At 41.0% G+C, this 21,976-nt stretch overlaps 1 protein-coding gene across 5 annotated transcripts in view; it reads right to left on the bottom strand.

Moving 5' to 3' along the window:
* LOC138721814 (sodium channel protein type 5 subunit alpha-like) overlaps positions 1-21,976 on the bottom strand; it is a 217,609-nt gene that overhangs the window by 73,440 nt on the left and 122,193 nt on the right. The gene's annotated exons all lie outside the window — the stretch shown is intronic.

Raw genomic sequence — 21,976 nt, 5'->3', positions numbered from 1 at the left:
TAAAGTTATTTCTATTTCATGGTACATAATATATAGCGACCTGGACAAGCTTGAGAGGTGGGCTTGTGTGAACCCCATGAGGTTCAACAAGGCCAAGTGCAAGGTCCTGTACCTATGTCGAGGCAATCCCGGGTATCAATACAGACTTGGAGATGAAGGGATTGAGAGTAGTCCTGTTGAGGACTTGGGCATACTGGGGGATGAAAAGCTGGACAGAAGCAGGCAATGTGCGCTCACAGCCCAGAAGGGCAACTGTATCCTGGGCTGCATTAAAAGAAGTGCGTCCAGCAGGTCAAGGGAGGTGATTCTACCCCTCTGCTCTGCTCTGCTCTGGTGAGACCACACCTGGTGCACTGAGTTCAGTTCTGGAGTGCTCAGCATAGCAAAGACATGGACTTATTGAAAAGAGTCCAGAGAAGAGTCACAAAAATGATCAGAGGGATGAAAAACCTCTTCTATGAGGACAGGCTGAAAGAGTTGGGGTTGTTCAGGCTGGGGAAGAGGAACCAAGGAGACCTTCTAGCAGCTTTCCAGTACTTAAAGGGGGCTTGTTAGAAAGATAAGGAGAAACTTTTTAGCAGGAGTTGTTGCGATAGGACAAGGGGAGAATGATCTTAAGCTTAAAGATGGGAGATTCAGAAGAGATATAAGAAATAAATCTTTTTTAAAATGAAGGTGGTGAAATGATAGAATAGATCGCCCAGAGAGGTAGTAGGTGCTCCGTCTGTGAAAACAGTCAAAGTCAGTTTGGATGGGGCTCTGAGCAACCCAATTGATTTGAAGATGTCCCTGCTCACTGCAGGGAGGTTGGACTAGATGACGCTTACTGGTCGCTTCCAACCCAAGCCATTCTATGGTTCTATGAACATGATATATATATACATGGCACTTAAACCAAATAATACATTCGGACACATTTCTAAATATTTGTACGTATTTTCACAGATAGTCTTGGCTTGAATAGCCTCTGAACCATGAAGAAAATCTATTCTGACTCTGAATAAACACCTAAGAGGGCATATGGTTTCAAAACCTTTTCCCTCCAGGCAAAAACAAGCCATCCGAACCAGGATTAATGCAGTCAAATCTGAGCAGGGCTCACCCCCAAAGCGGGCTTGGTCCTGGAAATGCTGCCCCTAGTCAGGAAAAAAAAATATTTGAAGGTTTTCACTGATATATGAGGAAATCCAAACTGAACTGGAGACTGTAAACTGGCTTCCTCTTGTTCCTGCAACTTCAGAATTGTCTGCCTTTGCAGGTAGTGCACTGCAAGATTAGATACAACTATATATTTGGGTGACGTATTTGATGATTTAAACCTCCTTTTACCTTCTTTTCCTCCCCCCAATAAATACAATTATATCCAATAAATAAAACCAGCTTCTAGAAGGCTGTTCCTAGTAATACAACTTGCAGACTGATCACCAGCTGCTGTGCATGGGATATTACACCTGCTTGTGGTTTGAGAAGGAATGAATTATAGCTTTTGTGCTGGATTGACAAGAGCAAGAAGCTCACACCAGAGGTAGATGCCTGAGATGATGGGAATGGGACAAAGGTGACTCAAACTACTATCAGCTAAAATATATTTACCCAAAATAAACTAGGACCAAATTGCCTAGTACCAACTTATCTGCCACCTGTACAAGGTGGGTGTGTGCCAGCTCTGTGGTATGGCAAGGGAGAGATCAGTGCTGCAGCACTTCCGCAGTTTTAGCAATAAAATGGACTTTGTGAAGATATTTCCCCTGTCATCTCTCAATGCAACCAGAAATACTTGCAAGTTCCCTGGCTTCTGGCTTTCTGATAGGATTTTTGATAAAGTATTTTTAAGAATATATTTGATAAAGGCTGCTAGACCAAAATCACCAGTCTAAATGTATCAACACCAGCAACAGTACACCAGGCCTTATCAAAGAGCTACAAGCTTTTGCTATCATCCCCCTAGCTTGTTTCCCCTTATTTCAGATATCCAGAATAATAGCTAGACATTTGAAAACTAGCCAAGTCTTAATCACTCTGGTGACACTATATTTGAAGTGTCCTGTAAGTACTGTTTCATAAAGTACTCTTTTGCAATCACCATGACTATAAATGAAAGCAGTTGGTAGCGCAGCAGATGCCCATGTCCATTATGAACTACTGGATAACCTCTTGCTGTAATGAGCACTACCCTGCTCTGAAGAAAAGTGAGAATAAAGCTAATTGTTTCTCAGGTGGTCCATCGTTCTGGAGTGTCACTGACAGCTTCTGTGGGTCTCCTCTGAATCATTGTGGTGATCTGGTATGAATCAATCTTTCATTTCATAACCCACTCAGAAGAATTGTAAGTGATGTTGTCTGGCAGGTTGCTGAAAACCCGAGCGCTGAGTCTACTGCCAAGCAGGTGGGAGCCCGTTTGTTAAGGAGTCATGGATAGAATCACTTTAGCCATTTTCAACCAAGTTTGACAGAGAGATGGCACCTTAGAGATAACCACATTGCTACAAGTGTCTTGCAAATAAGCATTTATGTAGAGACACTGCCCAGGCCACCAATGCAGACAGAGCTCAGACCAAGTGGCAACCTAGGGACATGGGAGGGAGCAGGAAGAAAGGAAAGATAAAGAAATCCAGTATAAAAATCTTTATATATATATACACATATATATGGACTTCATAGGTTCAATTCAATTACCTTAACATTGTTTGAGGTTATCTGATACATCTGTACCAGACCTACTGGAGACATATATCCTTCTAAATCCCAAACTATCATCCAGCTGGGACACAATGGGGTATTGCAGCAGGCAACACACTGGCAGTGTTCAGGGAACTCAATCATGTTTCAAGGATGGCAGCTACCTCAGATTTGAACACAAATCTTGGGGGTCTAATGTGGCATCTAAGCCTCATTTTAATCAAAAGAAATCCACGTAGACAGTGGAGCCTGATCAAATACAGGTGACCGCATTAGGGCTGCATGCAGCTGCCAGTAGGTAGTCATCTAGTGCCAAGTGACCCTAGCACACCCAAGTTATCCTGAGGCAGCGAGCCAACATGACACACTATTATAGGACACCCATGTTTAGTTGGAGGCCAGGATGGATACACTACAGTATCCCCAGTGGTGCTATACAAAACTGAGTTAAGACCTAGATTTCTGCACTGCAGTGGTAGCTCAGATGTCTTCCCCATACAGGAATACCTCCACATAGGCACCCAAATTTTGTTATCTGAAGATGAATTTCATCCTATACTTCATACGTTCTGCTGTTCACAGAATAAGTTGTTTGAAACGCATTCTTCTACTTTTCTGCATTTATTTTGTGTGTCAAACTACAGTTACGTAAGTTTATCCAGATACACCTGCAGGTGTATCTAATAGGCGGTAACATTCCTAGTGTTGTTATTTACCATGGATTATTAAGGCAATGCTGTTTGCTTCTGAGAAAGGCAGCTGACATTTTGCACAAAGAGCTATTTGCACTTTGCTTTTAGCCAAAAATAAACCTCAAATATCATTCCCTCCTTCCTTTATGAGCAGGTAACCTCAGAGGTGTATTGCTGGGTGTACAAATAGAGTGAACTGCTGTATAAGCACTTTATGTTTACTTATTCTTCCCTGTTTCACTGCGCACTGCATTTTCCAGAAAAATATACGCTCAACCCATGACACATCACAATTCCTGTAAAAGGTTACTAATAATATCCAGTCCTCCTGGTTGCTAACGCAATGCTTTCAGTTAAGTAAAAGCGAACTAAAGACTAATCCAGTTTTCAAAAGCAATGGCAGATTTGTATGTCCATATGGATCCCCTTAAAAAGAAATCTGCTTTCCAGTGACACCAAGCAGTCAGTCTCTTAAAGCAGGTCAATTTTTTTTGGTTTTTCAGGTCAGGAATCAAATGACACACTCAAAGAAACTCCAACTCCTTTGGTATAATGATGTTAAGTATTTACCCTAATGACAGTACAGCGTGATTTCATAGGCTTTTTACACTTTTAATTCCTTTCCAAAGCTAGTGACTCTGGTTATGCCATCATAAGGCACAAAGGATCAGATACATCCTGCCTAATGTCAGTTGATTCCCTGAGGTACTTAAGATAGAGGACACTTCCTTAAATGTCTGTAGATGATGGAGACAGTCTGGCATGGCAGGAGATGCTTAAGAACAATATCTGGTGGTGCCTATTGAAGCCTAGGCTAGTTTGGATTTAGTATCTCACAGCTAGATTAAAGTTAGGGCACTAATTAATAGAGACCAAACAACCAACACAGAATCACAGAATCTCTCAAGTTGGAAGAGATCCATAAGGAACATCTAGTCTAATCCTCTGCTCCTTGCAGAACTACCTAAAACTAAATTATATGACTAAGGCGATCATCAGTTTGAATTGTCAAACTCAGCCAGGTGAACAGAAAATCCTTCTTGGTGTCAGTCTGCTACTCCATGCTCCAGGCCAGTGACTGCTAACCTTTATAACCAGGCAACCTTCACCAGGTAAGAGGAGAGCATGGGTGCTTCAGCTGAACCCTGGGCACAGCTGCAGCACACAGGTAGAAAGCGAGACACAGCAAAAAGTGCTGCCTCAATTCTGCAGTCGAAGCAAGTGAAGAGAATAGAGGCACGAAGCCTCGCAGCTAATCGCTACCTCCCCAGCCATGTGGAGAAAGCAGGTTGCTGGAAGGATCCCTCCTCCCCAGGGAGCCCTGGGCAGGGGCTATTGGTGGATGCTGGGAGCCATGTATACTGCCACGATCGATTGTGGTCTGAATGCCCCAGCTCCACTGCCTCCTTTTGTTTTAGCCATCACAATACAAAAACAGACAGTGTAATTTCAGATGACACCTCCTGATCAAATTCTTTTTAAAAGTATCTGTCTGCAAACTCTAGTACTGAAGTTAAAATACTTCTGGAGCAAAAGCATGCGACTACTCCCTCATTGCCCTCGCATTCTTGTATATACCTTGATTTGGCAAAAATTGAGGGATATAAAACTTTATGTATTTAACCTTCCACCTGTCACTCAGTTAAATGGTGTCCAGCCTCTGCAGCCCTCCTGCACCCCTGTGAATTGATTCAGCAATGTGTTTGCTGCCCTGCACTCTCACTGGGGTCACATACTGCACTGAATGTAGGCTGAAAACCCACTGGGAAGTCTAAAACCACTTCTCAGTAGATCGAAAGTAATTCTATAGTTCATTTAGCTAGGAGCGAGAAAGATGTTGCACCTGCACAAGTTCAGTGGCAGGGTTAAGGTGTCTCCAAAGTGAGGTCCTCAGCTACTGGTCTTGTTTGACTGCAGAATATCTAATAAGAGATGACCTGTATGGCTTTTCCTGTGGAAGGGAGTGCCCTGACTGCACACTACCAAAAAACGAGGGAGTTTACTTTTCGAACCCCTAGTCTGTTCCTCTCCTTGAAGTTTAATGAACTTCACACTGAGCAGCAACTAAGGCTAGATCTTCCTGGACCACAGAGGACAGATTCTAGTAGGTTGGAGACAGAGATGGGTTCATCTTTTCAGGCAGAAAGCTTATAAGGCAGAACAGTTCAGGAGCTGCTCTCATGAACGCTTATTTGCTTGTAAGCCCTCAGGACCCTTCAAATAACTGAAGATATGCAGCCTGCAGATGTGAACTGTCATCTCCACGGTAGGATATGGAGGACAGCAAAGGCAGCTGAGGGCAGCTATGAGGGACCTGCATCACCTAGATGTGCTTCCCTGTAGAAGAAGAATCTCGTAGGCACCAGCTAAGCATGTTTTTCTACAACAGGGTCCAGAGCAGAGAACATGCTACATCAGTGAATTCTGCCACGGAAAAAAGAAAGCAGTTAAAACAAATCTTATCCCTGTGGTAGTACATTGTCCCTGTTGTCATTCAGCTGCATAGAAAAGCCCAAGTAGAGCAGTATGGTAAGGCACCTGCCATGATCATCAACTACTCATCTAAAACTTTTTGTGCATATAAAACAGGACCCATACATCTCAGTCTATTCAAACAACTTCTCCGGTGGTGCCTTCTAGATACAGACCAGCAAGAAGCTCTTCAGACACTCCCTGACCAGAGGAAGAAACTGGTTTTCTTCCTTCCTTTTCGTTTTCTGATGGCAGTGGGTATCTGCACTGTTCTTTAGCTAGCACAGACAGGGAAATGCAGTTTCTCTTTGAGACCTTGATGTCTTCTAATAAGCCTGATACAATATTTATAAATAACTTAATTTTGTTTATTGTAGCAAAATCCATGAAGTTGCAAAGAAAAACTGCTCATAGAGGAGTTTTCACTGCAACAAGGAAGTGTGACATTTAAGTTTAAGCCAGAGACTCGCAGTAATAGGTCATCTATTCCATCTCTCTGTTACTAAAAGATTATTTCTTTCCTTGGATGTGTATTTTCCAACCCTTTGTACATTTTCATCCCAGAGAAAAATTTAGCAAGAGAGAGTGCTCCTGCAAAAAGCAATTTACATGATCAGTTATTTTCTATATTCCCTTTTCTATTATTTCGGCTATTTGTGCTTGGTTAAGAAGCTTATATCCCCCCAGCCCAGTTTCTCTTTATCCTGTAGTTAATCCCATAATCCCATTCTCGTGATATCTTAGTTTCTCACTGTTGAAGTGATCATGATACCACAAGAATGGCATGTATGCCTTGTGGCCAAGGGCAGGTGGGAGAGAACGCAAGTTGGTGCAAAATTGATCTCCTTCATGTTTCTTCCTCAAGAGCAGGGAGGAAAACACATGGAAATAGGAATATGGATTTCCTGCCTTGCAGCCAGACATCTTCCCAAGTGGGCTGTGTTTGATCCTACAAAGCAGGCTAGAAGTTGTAGATGAGAGGTTTGTGGGGCACTACAGTCTCAGCTTTTTTGTAACAGGAATTTTTTTTTCTTATCAACTACACATTAATCTGTTCAATTCAATAAATGGTTAATGTGTTTAAATAAAAACAAGAATGTAAATAAATACAATAAAATAAAAAGGAAATTAATAAAAATAATGAACCAAATTCAGCTTATTTCCCATGTAAGTTCCCTAAACTGCTTTGTGATGGCAATGAGAGTGGATGTTCTCCACAGGAAAAATAAAATGTAAGTAACATGGTACAAATAATTCACTCATATGCAAATAAAAAAAACAGCTAAAAATTCTGTGATTTAATGTAAATTATTTCCATTTTCCCTAAGAAAGAAGAGAACAAAGCCTGATTCGTTCCCCTAGCGTCACAGCTAATGTGCATTTCCCCTGCTTGTGCAGAGCACAACTCACAAGACAGCATGCTTGAAAAATGCAGCTTTGGGGCATGGCTGGCACTTGCACTCCCTTTGGGGAAGTCAGTGGCATCTAGGGTTCCCTCTGGAAACAGACTAGATCCGATCTATATGGTCAGAGGAGCTAGAGCCCAACATGTCCCATCCTAAAACTGATGGCTGCACCAGGTCAAATGAAACAGAGTGCCTTTTCTCTCTGTTGACTGTGAATAGGTAGAATAGCTGATACAGCTGTAGCTATACCAGGTGAGATGAACATTGCCCCTATTCCATGAGTGGTTTTTTGTGATATTTACTGTAACTCCAGGAGTTTTGCTGACCATTCTCCACTTCTGGTATTTACATTATGCTTCTCTGCAGTTTCAGTGGTCTCTGAGCAGCCCATTGTGTTTAAGCAGTGAAAGGCAGAGAAGTGATGCTGGACGGCATCTGTGCTCGCTCTTGTTTGATGGTGTGTGTCTAGGTGGGGGAATGGTCACCCTATTCCTCACTTCAGAGTTTAAAGGGATATGTATAATTAATGGGACATATTCCTTGGTGCTGTTCTCGCCACTTTACATAGGAGTAAATCTCCTTGAGTAATGGAAGGGTAGATTAAGCCCATTAATTACACTTCACAGCATCTTTGTGTCACATAGGAGTTTTCTGAGGTCATTTCAAGCTGCAATTCACTCCTCCCTGCTTTCACTTCCTCAGCTCCCCTCTCACCACGACGAGCCATTAGATTCTGTCTCTCTTCATCCCCAGGCTTTGCAATATTGCAAAACCATGCAGAGTTAGGGTACCTATGTCACTGTCACCCTGAAACAGATGTGAGACAACTCATGACACTTCTTACCACAACCTGGTGGATCTCTCATGTTGCCAAGTCTTTTTGATTTGTTTTCTACGTACATGGCTATAAACATGCACACAACCTGTCCTGCTTCAAGTGCTTGTCAAGCACCAGTGAAATAAATTTAGATATTTTTATTTTAGCTGATGACTCTCAGTATTTTTTGAAAGGAAGTCTCTTAGAAATAACAGAAGACAAGTCTCTGGGAAAAAAAGTACTTCGTGATCTGAAAATCACAGTCTCCAAGTCCTACACAAGAGAGGAGAGTGGTTTGGTGAGTGGAAGCAGATTCTTTCAACTACTAAAGACACAGCATAAAAAAACCCCCGACATATTCCTGAAGGAATCAGACATCAGATATCAAAACAACACTAATTCACCAGCATAGCAAGAGCTCTGTGAGAGCTGCTGTGGACTTCTCAACCCACTGTCTAGACAGACAAAAAATGCTACCAGACAATTCTAGTTGCAAACCTCTCCAACCAAGACAGCTGTGTTCACAATGTTAAAGGCTCAAGATTTTCCAAAAGGATTAGGAAAACTATGGAAAATTTCTGGATTACAAGATAAGAGACAATTACCTTTGTGCTCAGCCAACAAAAGTATTTAGCTATCACGGTGATGGGGATGTCAAGACAATTAGAAAGCAAGATAGACTGCACACGTTTGGACTGACCATAAACACTTGAGAATCTTCATTATTGCTGCTTCCAGCAAGGAGTGATGACAGGTGAGAAACACCCATAGAACCCTAGAATCATTAAATTTGGAAAAGACCTCTAAGATCCAACTGTCAGTCCAACACCACCATGCCTACTAAACCATGACTTGAAGATTATATTATGCCTTGAAAATTTTCACTACTCACCTGCAATGCCACCTCAGCAGCTGCTCTACAATTACTAGACCCAAGAAAAAAAACCTGATTTGGGAAGTTTAAACTCTGCAGTTTTCACCCAGAGACCACACCAGCCCTAACCTGGTCTTATGTGGAGGATACTACTCCGTCAAAGTAGGAAAAGACCTTGGAGTCATCTCTTTAAAACTCAGATCCTACAGTTCCCTGGAGACAGGGGCATTTATCCATGACCAAAGGCTGTGCTAAGATTTGCATTCAGTCACCTACAGGTCATCATGTCCTTTAAGCAGTCAGGACTGAAGATCGAGAGAAAGAGGTAATTTCCATTCACATACGGCAGAAAATATGGGGAAATATAATCCACAGAGAACCAAAGGGTTAAAAATCCCTGGAATTGGATTAGCAGAGAAAGAAAACCAGTAAAAATGGCCACAGCGAGAAATTACTTTCCTGCATCGAATATATTACACCAAAGTAAAATCAATACGAGGGTAGGCCCAGAGACTAGAAAATTAAATCAGTGTTTCAAGAAAAAAAATACTATTAGCCTTTCCTTCTTCTTTTTTTTATTTTTAATAGGGAAGGGAACATTATTTCCTTAGAAGTTATTTTCTAATGCATTTCCCAGGTTTAATATTATAACTTGCGCTCCATTGTGGAATCACACTTTCATACTACGTGAAATGTGAAAAGGATGATTATTTAGTGAATTTGAGGGGTGTAAGGAGGTTCTGATTTTTGCATTTTGCAAGTGCAGATTCCTGGAGGGCAGATTAGAGACACAGAGCTGTCTGTCAGCCAGGTGGGCCTCTTTCAGGAAAGCTACAAAATAGACTTCTACAAGTATTGTTGCATAGTATGAAAACTCCTGCCTTCACAGTGTGTGGTCAGGCTGGCAGCTTTCACATACCTCTGCTAGAGAAGACAAATGACTCAGAAGTAGAACAAAGCTCTATCTTGTATTAAAGAAACAGGGCAGGAGGGTTTACCAGTAGTGGTACCAGTTATATGTCCAAAATCAGAGCCACTCTTCAGCTGCAAGGCAAGAAGTGCTGACACACATGCTTTACTGCTATACTAAAACATCACCCATTTCCTCTGCCATCATCTGCTCCTGGTTCCCATGGTGCCCCAACCAGCAGCCTGTCCCCTTTGGTCTCTGGTTTAGCCGTGGCTACTTCTACAGGTTTAGTGTTTCCTAAAGCCCCAAGCCAATAACATTGTTTTTTGCAAGGAAGGAAAGGAGGTGGGTGTCATATCTTCCCACAGCATATGTCTAGAGGATGAAGCTGGCTCTGAGCCGTGTTTTATAGAGAAGCATTACTAAAAACATATGAAAAGCATTTTGTGGAGGACTGGCTAGCAGCATCCTTCAAATAAAGTCTGTGCTCAACCACGTGATCAAAGCAGTCTCTTCTTTCATAGAATCATAGAATCATAGAATAACCAGGTTGGAAGAGACCCACCGGATCATCGAGTCCAACCATTGAGTTCATGTTTGATGACCTTCTTATATCAGGAACTACCAAGGTATTTTGCTGATGTGGAAATTTGAAAACAATCGTTTTTATTAATTGTATTCTGTGTGTCTGGCTGAAATCCCAGCAAATGGGTTTGCTCAAAATCTTCTTTAGCATAAGACGGACATAAAACTGGGGAAGCAAAGGAGGAAGTCAGTGGTGTAAGTTGTCCCTAAGAGCTTTTTTATGAGCTTATGCTCACTGCCAGTCTGCTAGAGAGAGAGAAAGGAATCAAGAGCTAGGCAGCAAGTCCATTTTATGATCTAAAAATTGCATCTACAGTAGTAAACAAAGGCAAGCTAAGACCTGTTCTTCATCCCCGAGGGTAAGCAGCTGACCTTCCTTTCCCACTCTTGCCCCAGGTAGGATTGCTTCCTGGCTTCTGTCCCCAGCTAGGACTGTCCTCTGAATGCCCAGGCACTACCTGGGATGGCATGGCCAGGGAATGTGCTAACCAAGACAGAGGATGGGCACTCATCATGTTTGAGTTCATGCCCTAGCCAGATTATAGGTGCAGCCACCTACCTGTGTTTTGAAGCAGAGAGACTTCAGCAGGTATTTTGCACTTGCTGAACCTCCCAGAAATGCGATGGCATGACATTTAAATGCAGGAGACAAGAATTACAGGAGAGAAGAAGGGACATGGCAGTCTTCCTGGAAGAAGCACCAACAGAAAGGAGTTCAATGCACAAGGAGCATGAGAGTGCTCTTGGTTTTGCAGTTGCAACAACTGAGTATAGGGGGCAGGAGGGGGCAGAAAGAGAAGGTAACTGGTGATGGGGAGGAGGCAGCGAACAGATGGGAATGGGCTCAAACTGAGAACAGAGCTGCCTGAAAAACATCCATCCCTGAAGACAACTATATATGCCTCTTTTCATCTCCATGAAAATTCAGCATGGAAAATATCAAGTATGCTTAATCAAAACCCTAAGATCAGTTAGGATGTACTATTTTCATGAGAAAATACGACTATGACCCACAGGAAGCAGAGCTTCTGTATTAAAAAATAGCTTAGTAAAAAAAAATTACATTGAAATAATTACAAGGACTTCAAATAGATTCAGGACAGAGACTTGGAATTTGCTTGTGTATAGGAAGTGTCAAGTCAAGATACATGATGAGATGGAGCTTGTAGAAGATGCCATGAAAAGCACAAAGACAACACAATGCAGGAAGAGGAGGAGATTTGCTCAAAGTATGAAACAAGGAAGACTACAGCAGAGATACATGGTCAAAGAGGGAATTACTATAATCAAGGCCAGAACAAGCCAAAAAGAAAGGAAATGCACTTTAGGTAGAAGAAAAATAGAGGATGGGCAGATTTGGGCCATATTCAACAAGAACTATTCAAGCAAGAGTCTGGCTAGAAATGATCAAAATAAAACAGGAGGAAGAAAAGATAATACATGGAATCTGGAGACCCAGATATAGAACAAGAGAGACTTAAGTAGTAGCAAAGAAAGAAAAATGTTGAGAGATGAAAAAAACCAACAGATCTGACTCTCCTTTTCAGCGAATCACAGAATCATAGAATCATTTCAGCTGGGAAAGACCTTCTAGACAGTCAAATTGATGGAGTAGATCCATATCTGTTGGAGATTCTCCTTGGCAAATGTAGGCCAGTGGTTTTATTGGATTTAGAGATGTTTAACAGAGAGAGAGCCAGCTAAGCTGACTTTTGGGAACAGGAGGAAATGTGCAATGGTAGCAGGAGACCAAAAGCAGGAGTTCTTTGACTATAAGGAACTTCCTATTGTTCCACAAGACCCCAAAAGGTAGGAAACTGGCATCCAAGCCTCTTTATTATATTGAGTTTCCAGATGTATTCTTCTGCATATCTCCTTGGGAAGTCACAGATCATGTTGTCATATGTGCGCTAGGTGTAGAAGTGCAGATATGAATATGCATTGTACGTGGAAAAGATAAATCTGTGTCTTAAATATTGTACACTTCCTAAGAAGGTTAAGGCTGTCATGACTAGCTGTTTGTTTCACATATCCCTTCTAACAAGCTATTTCTAGAGGCAACTGTTAGAATGAACTGCTCACTGCTTAATTTTAGTGGGGAAAAATAAGATTTATTTTTTTAAAAAAGTATAAGATGTTTAGGAGTAATGAATAATGCATCAAAGTTGTACCACCTGGTCTATCTTAATATTAAAACCTTGCCCTTCCCTCAGGTCATGCTAGAAAGAATTCTTTCGTTATTACCCTTTCAATGACATCCAGACAACTTGCACAGTGACATTAATAAAAAAAGACACATTAGGTTGTACCTAACTCTGCACACTCTTGTCCAATTAAATTTGACTCATTGTCTCCTAGATTTTTAATAACTAGCCAGCTATTAGCAAGAACTTAACCACTGACAAAACCCTACTTACACTTTTAACCAAGGACAGATATAGTACCAAACACGTGCAGTATTTCATCCTACTGATCCCTACTGTATTTACAGGGCTGCAGTTTTTATTTTGAAAATTCACCTTCTTGTCAGTCCCAGGACTACAACCAAATCTCAACAAACAATCCATTAGTATCATCTTCACAAATAATATATATACACACATATATACTATGGATCCTATTAAAAATAGTTCATATTGTTAGTTTATATAGAGAAGTCAATGCTTAAACGATAATTTTAGAGAAATATCTCTGACTTGGAAAAAACAATTAGAACAAAAGGTATAAAGATGGTTTCAAAGGGCCAGGTTGGTTGAATTAATGTATTAGCATTCTTCTTCCTCGATGTTTTTTCTAATAAGTCTCACACCCATGAAGGTCAATATGAGATAGTTTCATACTCCCTTATATATGTATATACAGAAGAGCATTAGCATCATTATCAGATTTTCTTCCTCTTTCATATATCCCAGTGACTCATTTATAAAACAAGAAGCAATACTTACAATTCTACTGATGAAAATCTGCACCAAATACCAAAATCTGTTGCAACCTACCAATTAATCTTGCTTGGATTATTGATTTTGGGAATCCCTTATTTCACAGATGAAAAACGAGCCTTAGTCAAGTTTTTGTTTTCAGTCTCCTTTGAGATGCAAAAGCTCAGTCCTATTTTGTATGCCAGCTTTTATAAGGATTTTGGCTATTTGTATTTAAAAATATCCACCTTTCTGTGGATGGATATTGCAGGGAAAAAAAAAGGGCAGATATTTTTATATATTCAACATGGATACCGTACAGGTCCTACACCTACTGTTGGGGCAATCTGTAGCTTCAAACACAGGCTGAGGGATGATGTGATTGAGAGAGCCCTGCAGAGAAGGACTTGGGGGTATTGGTTGATGAGAAGCTCAACCTGAGCGGGCAATGTGTGTTTGCAGCCCAGAAAGCCAACCGTATCCTGGGCTGCATCAAAAGAAGTGGGGCCAGCAGGTCAAAGGAGATGATTCTCCCCCTTTCTCTGCTCTAATGAGACCTTACCTGGAGTATTGCGTCCAGTTCTGGAATCCCAAACGCAAGAAGTATATGGAATGGGTCCAGAGGAGGGCCACAAAAATGATCAGAGGGCTGGGACAGCCCTACTGTGAGAACAGACTGAGAGAGTGGGGGTTGTTCAGCCTGGAGAAGAGAAGGCTCATGGGAGACCTTACAGTGGCCTTCAAGTACATGAAGGGGGCCTATAAGAAAGCTGGGGAGGGACTTTGTAAAAAGGCATGTAGTGATAGGATGAGGGGAAATGGCTTTAAATTGGAAGGGGGAAGATTTAAATTAGACATCAAGAAGAAATTCTTCACGATAAGGGTGATGAGGCACTGGCACAAGCTGCCCAAGGACGTTGTGGATGCCCCATCCCTGGAGGCTTTCAAGGCCAGGTTGGACGGAGCCTTGAGCAGCTTGGTCTAGTGGGTCCCTGCCCATCGCAGGGTGTTTGGAACTGGATGATCTTTAAGGTCCCTTCCGATCCATACTATGATCTTATGATTCTAATACAAGACGTATGCTCAGATTTAGTCACCAAGTGCAAAGATTCAACTTTCCTGAAGAAACAACTCAGCTGTGGCAGGATACTCATAAACTCATAAATCTGGAGTGACAGAAGGAAGCAGATTATATTTTAGGAGTACATTTTGAAAGTAGTTTCTCCTCCCATTTGTTCTAAGGTCATCTCTCGGGCAAACCAGCCCTCCCACCTTTGAATAGACTCTACTTATCTACCATACAATGGCATTTTTGAAACCCAGCAGTCTTTGTTGTTCCATCACAAACATCCCAAGGGTAATTTCCTCAGACTTTTTAGCACCAGCATCTGGTGTTACACGAGAGTGGGATATATCTTTTCCACAAGATAAATGATGCTTATTTATGTGGGTGCTGATAAAACACAATTTTTTAAGTCTGGAGTCTTAGACAAAAGGTTTGTCTTTAAAGCAAGCCATACAAGAATGAAAGCTCTCCATTTCTCCTAGAAGTGATCAGAGGCAACTGGGCAGATTGATGATAGGTATCAGGATTTATCTTTTTGATTCATCACATGATACAGTCTGTTTCTGGTGGACCTTTCATTACTGTTGTGGATATTTAATACTTAAGTAGTTACAGCCAGATCATTGCTCAAAAGCATCAGAATAACCTGAGTGCTCTGCTTCCCAGATGCTGCTCAAGCATATTTTTCCATGAATAATGGAAAATACAAACAGAAAAAAATGCTTTGGGACACGCAAACTATGTAGGTAGCTCATACGAAAAGAAAATGAAGGGAGAAGCTGGGAAACATGCTGGGGTTTAGCTACTTTCCTTGAATTCTCCAGGATCACACTAAATGTGCTGCCAGCCGTAAGCATACATCAGCAGAAGCAAAAAGGATGGTAACATGCTGACAGTTGTTTTGACGCTGTTTTGCTTGTGTCCCCAAATGTGCTTATTCATGTATTCTGGATGGCTCTTCTGCAAACCTGCATGTGACTTAAGAAAGAAAATTCGCCTCCCTTATATAAGTGTCCAAGTCGATAAGACAGACTCATATGACACTTCCACTCCTCTCTAATGATCCCTTGGGCTCCCTGGCTTCTTCCAGATCTTCTAACTCTCCAGCCTCCATCTCCAGTGTTCCCTCAGCCCTCCTTATGGCTCCTGCTGCTTTCTGATAAGTCCTCCTCCTGTGCGGTTCTCCACCCGCACTCTGCTCGCTGCTTTGCAGATTTTGTGTGTCCTGACGATGACTGTTACTGACATGCCTATTCTCGCCTGTTTGTCTAGTGGCCTGCAGATGATGTAACTAAAACACAAATGCGTGTTTCCAGAATGCTGAGAGCTGCTGAAAGAGGTGAACAACGGTATGCAGGACACAGACACAGGAGTGCAGAGGGAAGGCAGTGATCATGCAAGACTTCGGACAAACTGAGCTTCTCTTCGAATCCCCTGTGTATGCACATTTCCTTACAAAACAGTGTTATTCCCCAGCTTCATAGAGTTGCACCTCATCCTTTCTTCCTTCCATTTAGCAAAAAATGGAACTGATGGTGCCCAAGGAGAGTTCCTGCTTGGTGGTTGAATATGATATACAAAGCTTGAGGATGCAGACCTCAACTGTCATGTAAAAATTTAAAAAATAAAACCTAAAATGTTGTAACTTGGATTTCTAATAATTTCTCCCCAAACTTGCTTTACTTTCCAGTAAGCAGTTCCAACCCAGGATGTGCAATCAGAAGGCACGCAATATTCTAAAATTCCAGTTCATTTATATTAATCATCAGATGCAATACAAATACTTCATTTTCCTCCAAGGAGATTAACTTTATTCACAGAGTGGATGTCTTCATTGGCCCCCATGAGTAAAAGCATGTTTGTCATTAAATGTAAGAATAATTATCTGAATCAGGGCAGGAACTGTGGCTGCAGCTCTTAGTTATATATTTCTCTAGGGACAGACAGTAAAAAACATTAAAATAGGGGTTTGGAAGTTCTAGATTTGCATATAATTTGAAAAGAAAATAAGGAGAGAGCTGGAAATGTGCTATCATATGTCATGAGTGTTCCATTTTCTTTCATTTATTGGCATAAGAAGTCTTAATGAATGAGTTGTTGTTCCTTTGGGGTAAAGCAACCCTCAGTCACCCTGTGAAAAGTTTCATGTTCTTCAAACCCCCCTAGTGTAATGCATCACGTCCTTTAAAAATGCCAGAGTCTTGATGTAGCTTCCCTCGGTGACAGCCCCTTCATATCAGGCAGAAATTCAAGTCTCATCTGAAGAACCTTTTTGACCGTCATCATATGCTTTGGCTGTCTGAGCTCTTGAAATGTAAAATTGTAACCCAGTTTTACCTAGGCCTGTTAGATGCCTAGCTATTTTGCTATTACTTGTGGTTTTACCACAAGGGACAGTGATAATTCTCTATGTCCATTTCATTTAAACAAAGAGAAAATCTGACATGTTACCATAAACCTCTTTCAAGCCTGGTTGTGATCTGCTGAGAAATTTGCAATGATGGAGATGTATCAGTATTGGGTGAGACAGGACTTTATGGCTACTTCTACACTAATAAATTAAATGTGTCCAGGAATATTTTCTGGTACTGAGGACAAACGAAAAAGACCACCTTGCTCCGTATTATCAAAATTCTTCATACCCTGCACAGACCCTGAACTTCCAGCTGGGATAGTCCTCTGCCTGTGAAGCATTCATACAATCTGATACAAGCTGATGGATTCCCACAGAGTGGGCTATGAGTTTTCCCACATGGGTGGCCACATATACTCTGGCTTATGTTCCTTCATTAAAGAACATGGTGTTCATGTAGTAACACTAAGTAATTAACTCTAGGAAATAGTTTTACACAAAATACAAAGCTCCCATGCTGAAGACCATATAATCCCAACAGCAGCCCCATCTTATATTTTTGTGCACTACACACCACAGCTACCTCTTCTGCGAGTTTTTTGTTCTATTTTCTTGACAGCAAACACTGAACTAAAGGCAACATTAGCAAACAAACAAAAAGGCTAACAAAGCTAATCAGAATTAAACGCTTATCACATGCCTTTACTTCATTCCTAATGTTAAAAACATAAGCAGGAAAAGAAAACAATTTATTTGGATAGATGTAAATTTGCAGGAACACATAGGACGTGATTTTAGCCAATGGTAGCATTACAGCCATAGCTAACAAGGATTAAATAGCCACACAAGACATAATGACTCCTTATGTCACTTAGGGTCAGTCACTTAGGAAAGTGACAGGAAATTGTTGTGAATTTCTTCTCATACACTAAGCTTAAAGTATATCTGTAGTCACTTGTCTTCTCCATCCCAACAATCCTCCCCGCCTCTCTTGCATATATATCTGGCCAGGATTCATGCTAAATGGCCTTCATCCATCTCACCCTTCTCCTTCTTTTAGGACATTTATTCCTACCCAGGTTGCATCCATGGTACTCAGGACAACCTTTCAGAGGCAAGGAGGGAGAATCTTGTGGAAGAACATGTTTAACATGATTTTAATCTGATGGAGGTTTAGCAACACTTTCCCAGAACATCTCTTCAAAGAACCATCCTAGGAAAGGAATGTGGGGAGACACAAACGTCTTTTTTCCAAGAATCTGACATTTCTAGATTTCTGTGTGTCATAGTCATGGGCCACGTTAAGCTGGAAAAATAGCCATTAAAGCTTCCTGAGACATGGAAGCAGAATAAAAGAATGGGTTCCAGGCATATCTGACCTTTTCAGAGAAAAGTTTCACTGAAGTTTAATCAATGCAGGCAACTTCAAATCTCATCCAAACCATACTGAGCATCTCTGCTGTCAGGCACTCATATTGCCGTAGGAAGGCAGGAAAGTCCTCTTGGGTCACCAGGTCAAGTTCTTTGCTAACTTGGGTTGTTTCCTTCAGAAACTAATCAAACTCCATCTCACATGCTGCTGATTTGGGGCTAGTCAAGTCTTGCTGGAATGTCCTCTAAACAACCTCACAAGGCTGATAGTCAGAAGCCTCCTTTCCAATACCAGTCTAAAGGTGGGATTGCAGTAATTTATAGTCCTTTGTTTTGAGGTGAGAAATATCCTGCGACTTAAACTGTTCTTCTTCCATGCCTAGGTCTGCATTCCCCTCATCAACTTCACATCCTTTGCTTTTCCCAGTATCACTTAATCTTTCTTGAACATCAGTCATTAATGAGGTGTATTGTATATCCAGTATTGCAGACTGCTGTGCAACAAAATCATTCATACTGTCATTTCTCCTTTGTAATTACCTTTCCTGATCTGTATTAGAATCTCATATACATTTTTAATTGGTGCAATGTATTGGTATGTCATATTCAGTCCATCAGAGTTAGTTGTTCATGGGGATATCTAGAGCTGAGTTTGCCTCCCAAGGCTTCAGGGGAAGAAACAGTTACTTTTAGGGTCTACTTAATCTGATGTAGTCTAGATTTCATTTTGGGTAAGGTATTTTATGACTTCACAGACTCCATTAACCAGATCTGACTGCAAAGGCAATTATGTCAGATATAGAAGTCCACAGTGACTGGTAGGTATACTTTTATTGTTCTCTCAAACATTTTCTGTTGGTCATAACATAAATTCTTAAGCAGGGCTGAGTGCATGACCCTGTGCTTTGTATTTCATAATTCCATGCATCACACATTTATTCAATGATAATGAGGACAGTCTGATACCCTAGAAATTAGTCGTGCTTTCTGCCTTTGTGTTCTCCAAATCATTAACATATTCCTGAGTAAACAGCATTTCCATGGACAGCAGATCATCCCCCTGCTCCCACCATAAAAAACCCCAAACTAACCCAAACCACAGGAAAGATCCTAGAAGAGTGCTTATATTTCACCTTTCAGGAAAAAAATCTGAAGATGTCACTTTCCTGGTTACAGGCTACACCTTGTACTGCTTGTGACCCCAGGAATACATAATCCACTATGGAAATGCAGTAGTGAATACCAGGTTGTGGGAAACTGGGGAACGATGATGGACGTGCCATGGAAGTACTAGGGGATACATGCAAATTCCCATTAAATACATACGCTCCCACTGGCTGAGCTAGTCAGAGGTGAGACAACAGCAGTCCAGAAAGTCAACCCTAGGGGCTGCTTCTTGCACAGTGGCTATTAGCTCGTGTCGACACTATAACTGGTGCTTTTTCAGTGCCATCTGTGTCATATACAGTCCAACTGGAGCAGGAGCAGAGACAGTGAACACATTTCTACCCTTCACTTGGTGGCATTCTAGGAGAAGCTGGCAGAAAACAGGTTTCATCTGAACGATTGGTAGAATAAAAGGTTGGCTTGACCAGCGTACGTCATGCACACACAGTGAGGTTGGAAGGTTGTTTTTTCTATGATTGAAGTGTCAGTTTTATTCATGCACGTCGTTAGTGCCTATTACATGCATTTGTCCCCTGAGAAGTGGCTGATGTCACACTTAACTCTCACATCAGCTGACCTGGAAGATCAAGGAGCACAGGGGACTGCCCCACTACCTAAATACCCCTACATCTTCTTAATAATTCCTGTCTCTGTGATTTTCCTCATTAACCTCAGTGACATAAGTGTATGTAGGAAATATGCTAAGTCTTTTTAAAAAACTTTACAGTAAGCATGATTTTTCAGTTAGTAATTTCAGAAGCTCATTCTTACAAGTGAGGGAGAAGCTATTTTATTATTTGTCTGGTTTAGCTTTACCTTCCAAAGTGGTTTCAATGACTCTAAAAATAGTAGCACAGTATTATTGTGCAAAAGGCAGCACATAATTTTCCAACTATGTTGTAAAGTTTAAGATGACTCAAATATCAGCTGAGCAGCAGTAAACAGGGTTTCATGTGGCACTGTGCTGATCCAAGACATTTTCAAAGTAAATGAATGCAAACCAAAGATTTAAGAGTTACTAAAACTCTTTCCAACAGCTGGACTGCACTATAACATGAAGTTGCCCAGAGCAGTTAGTAACTTTTGTGGCTTTTCTTCCACCATTCCTTTGAATTTGTGTTAGTGAGGCTTGGTAAGACCTGCAAATGGAATCAGTGAACATACCACAGCATCACAGTGGTTGAAACTCTTCTGAGACCAGTTTACAGCCTTTATTTTAAAGCAGTTAAAGACTAGGTCTGTTCTACAATGATTAGCCTTGCAGTTGGGAAAGTGATCACAGACACTGCAAGAAGTATTGGTAGACGTGACAGGTAAAACTATTTAATCTAGATGAGCGTGTAGATGTGCTACAAGGGAAAACTGCTGTAGGATTTCCTTCGTGCTTTCAGAGATGAAGCAGATGTTGAGTCCAAATGAGATACAACCTCAGGATAATACTTTACTTAGCAGAACTGAGTCTTGAAACTCACAGAAAGAACAAGGATCTCCACAAGTTAAAAGAAAAACTCTGCTGGCACAGATTGCAGAGTTAGAAGTAGAAGATTTAATGCTTGAGTATTTTTATATTAAAGGGCTCGTGGTGCTCTTCAGCTAACCGAATTTTGGGGTCTGATGTTCAGAAAATAAGTGAGTTTGTGAATTCAATCCACTCTCACTGAAGAAAGCAAGAATCTTGCTGATGCCAGAGGAATAAAATGACCGTCTCTCTACCTGCTAATCAACATTATGAAATCTCTGTGTAACACAGTTGACACTGGCTGAGTGTCATGATTCAGAATCTGTTGTTCTTTTAACACCTATGAATAATTTTCCTTTTCTTTCTTGTTTTTTTTTTTGAGTGATCTACAGATAATGCTTATGGAACTGCTGGCTGAAAGGGGTAAAGCTGGCATTTTTGCTTTCAGCCGATCAGTGGCTACAGCTTATCCATTCTGACAGAGTTTTTCAGTGTTTGATCTTACATTTGAGATAGTCTTTTTTTGAGAACTAAAGGTTAAATATATGTAGATAAAAATGCAATCTCCAATCTCTGCTGAATCAGTTTTTATCTTCAACAGAATTTATACACACTGATGAATGTTAATATCTAAGGGTATCAGACACTGCAAATTCACATCATATGGTTGGACTCGATGATCCGGTGGGTCTCTTCCAACCTGGTTATTCTATGATTCTATGATCTTTCAACAGTCCATGAAAATATGAAATGTTAATATTTTCCCCAGAATTTACCACATATTATTTTCAGGTTTCATTATCATACACAGAAACCATTGCTTAATGGCACAGGAGAGTAACTTTCTGGATCTCAGGTTAAATTCCCCCCAAAAATATGCAGAAAGTAACAATTTACCCAACTCCTCTAATCATATTTAGTTCCAAGAAATATTTATAAAAATGGGAATTTAGGGAAAAAAACAAACATAAGCAATCTGCCACTTTCTGAATTGTCTGCTTTTGTCTGGGATAGAGCTAATTTTCTTCACAATAGCTTGTATGGGGCTATGTTTTCGGTTTGTGCTGGAAACAGTGTTGATAATTCAGGGATATTTGCATTACTGCTGAGCAGTGCTTATACAGGGTCAAAGCCTTTTCTGCTTCTCATACTACCCCACCAGAGAGAAAGCTGGGGGTGCACATGTAGTTGGGAGGGGACAGAGCTG

Source organism: Phaenicophaeus curvirostris, chromosome 6 (genome assembly GCF_032191515.1).
Source record: "Phaenicophaeus curvirostris isolate KB17595 chromosome 6, BPBGC_Pcur_1.0, whole genome shotgun sequence".
Classification (NCBI taxonomy): Eukaryota; Metazoa; Chordata; class Aves; order Cuculiformes; family Cuculidae; genus Phaenicophaeus; species Phaenicophaeus curvirostris.
This window is presented reverse-complemented; position numbering and strand designations above follow the sequence as displayed.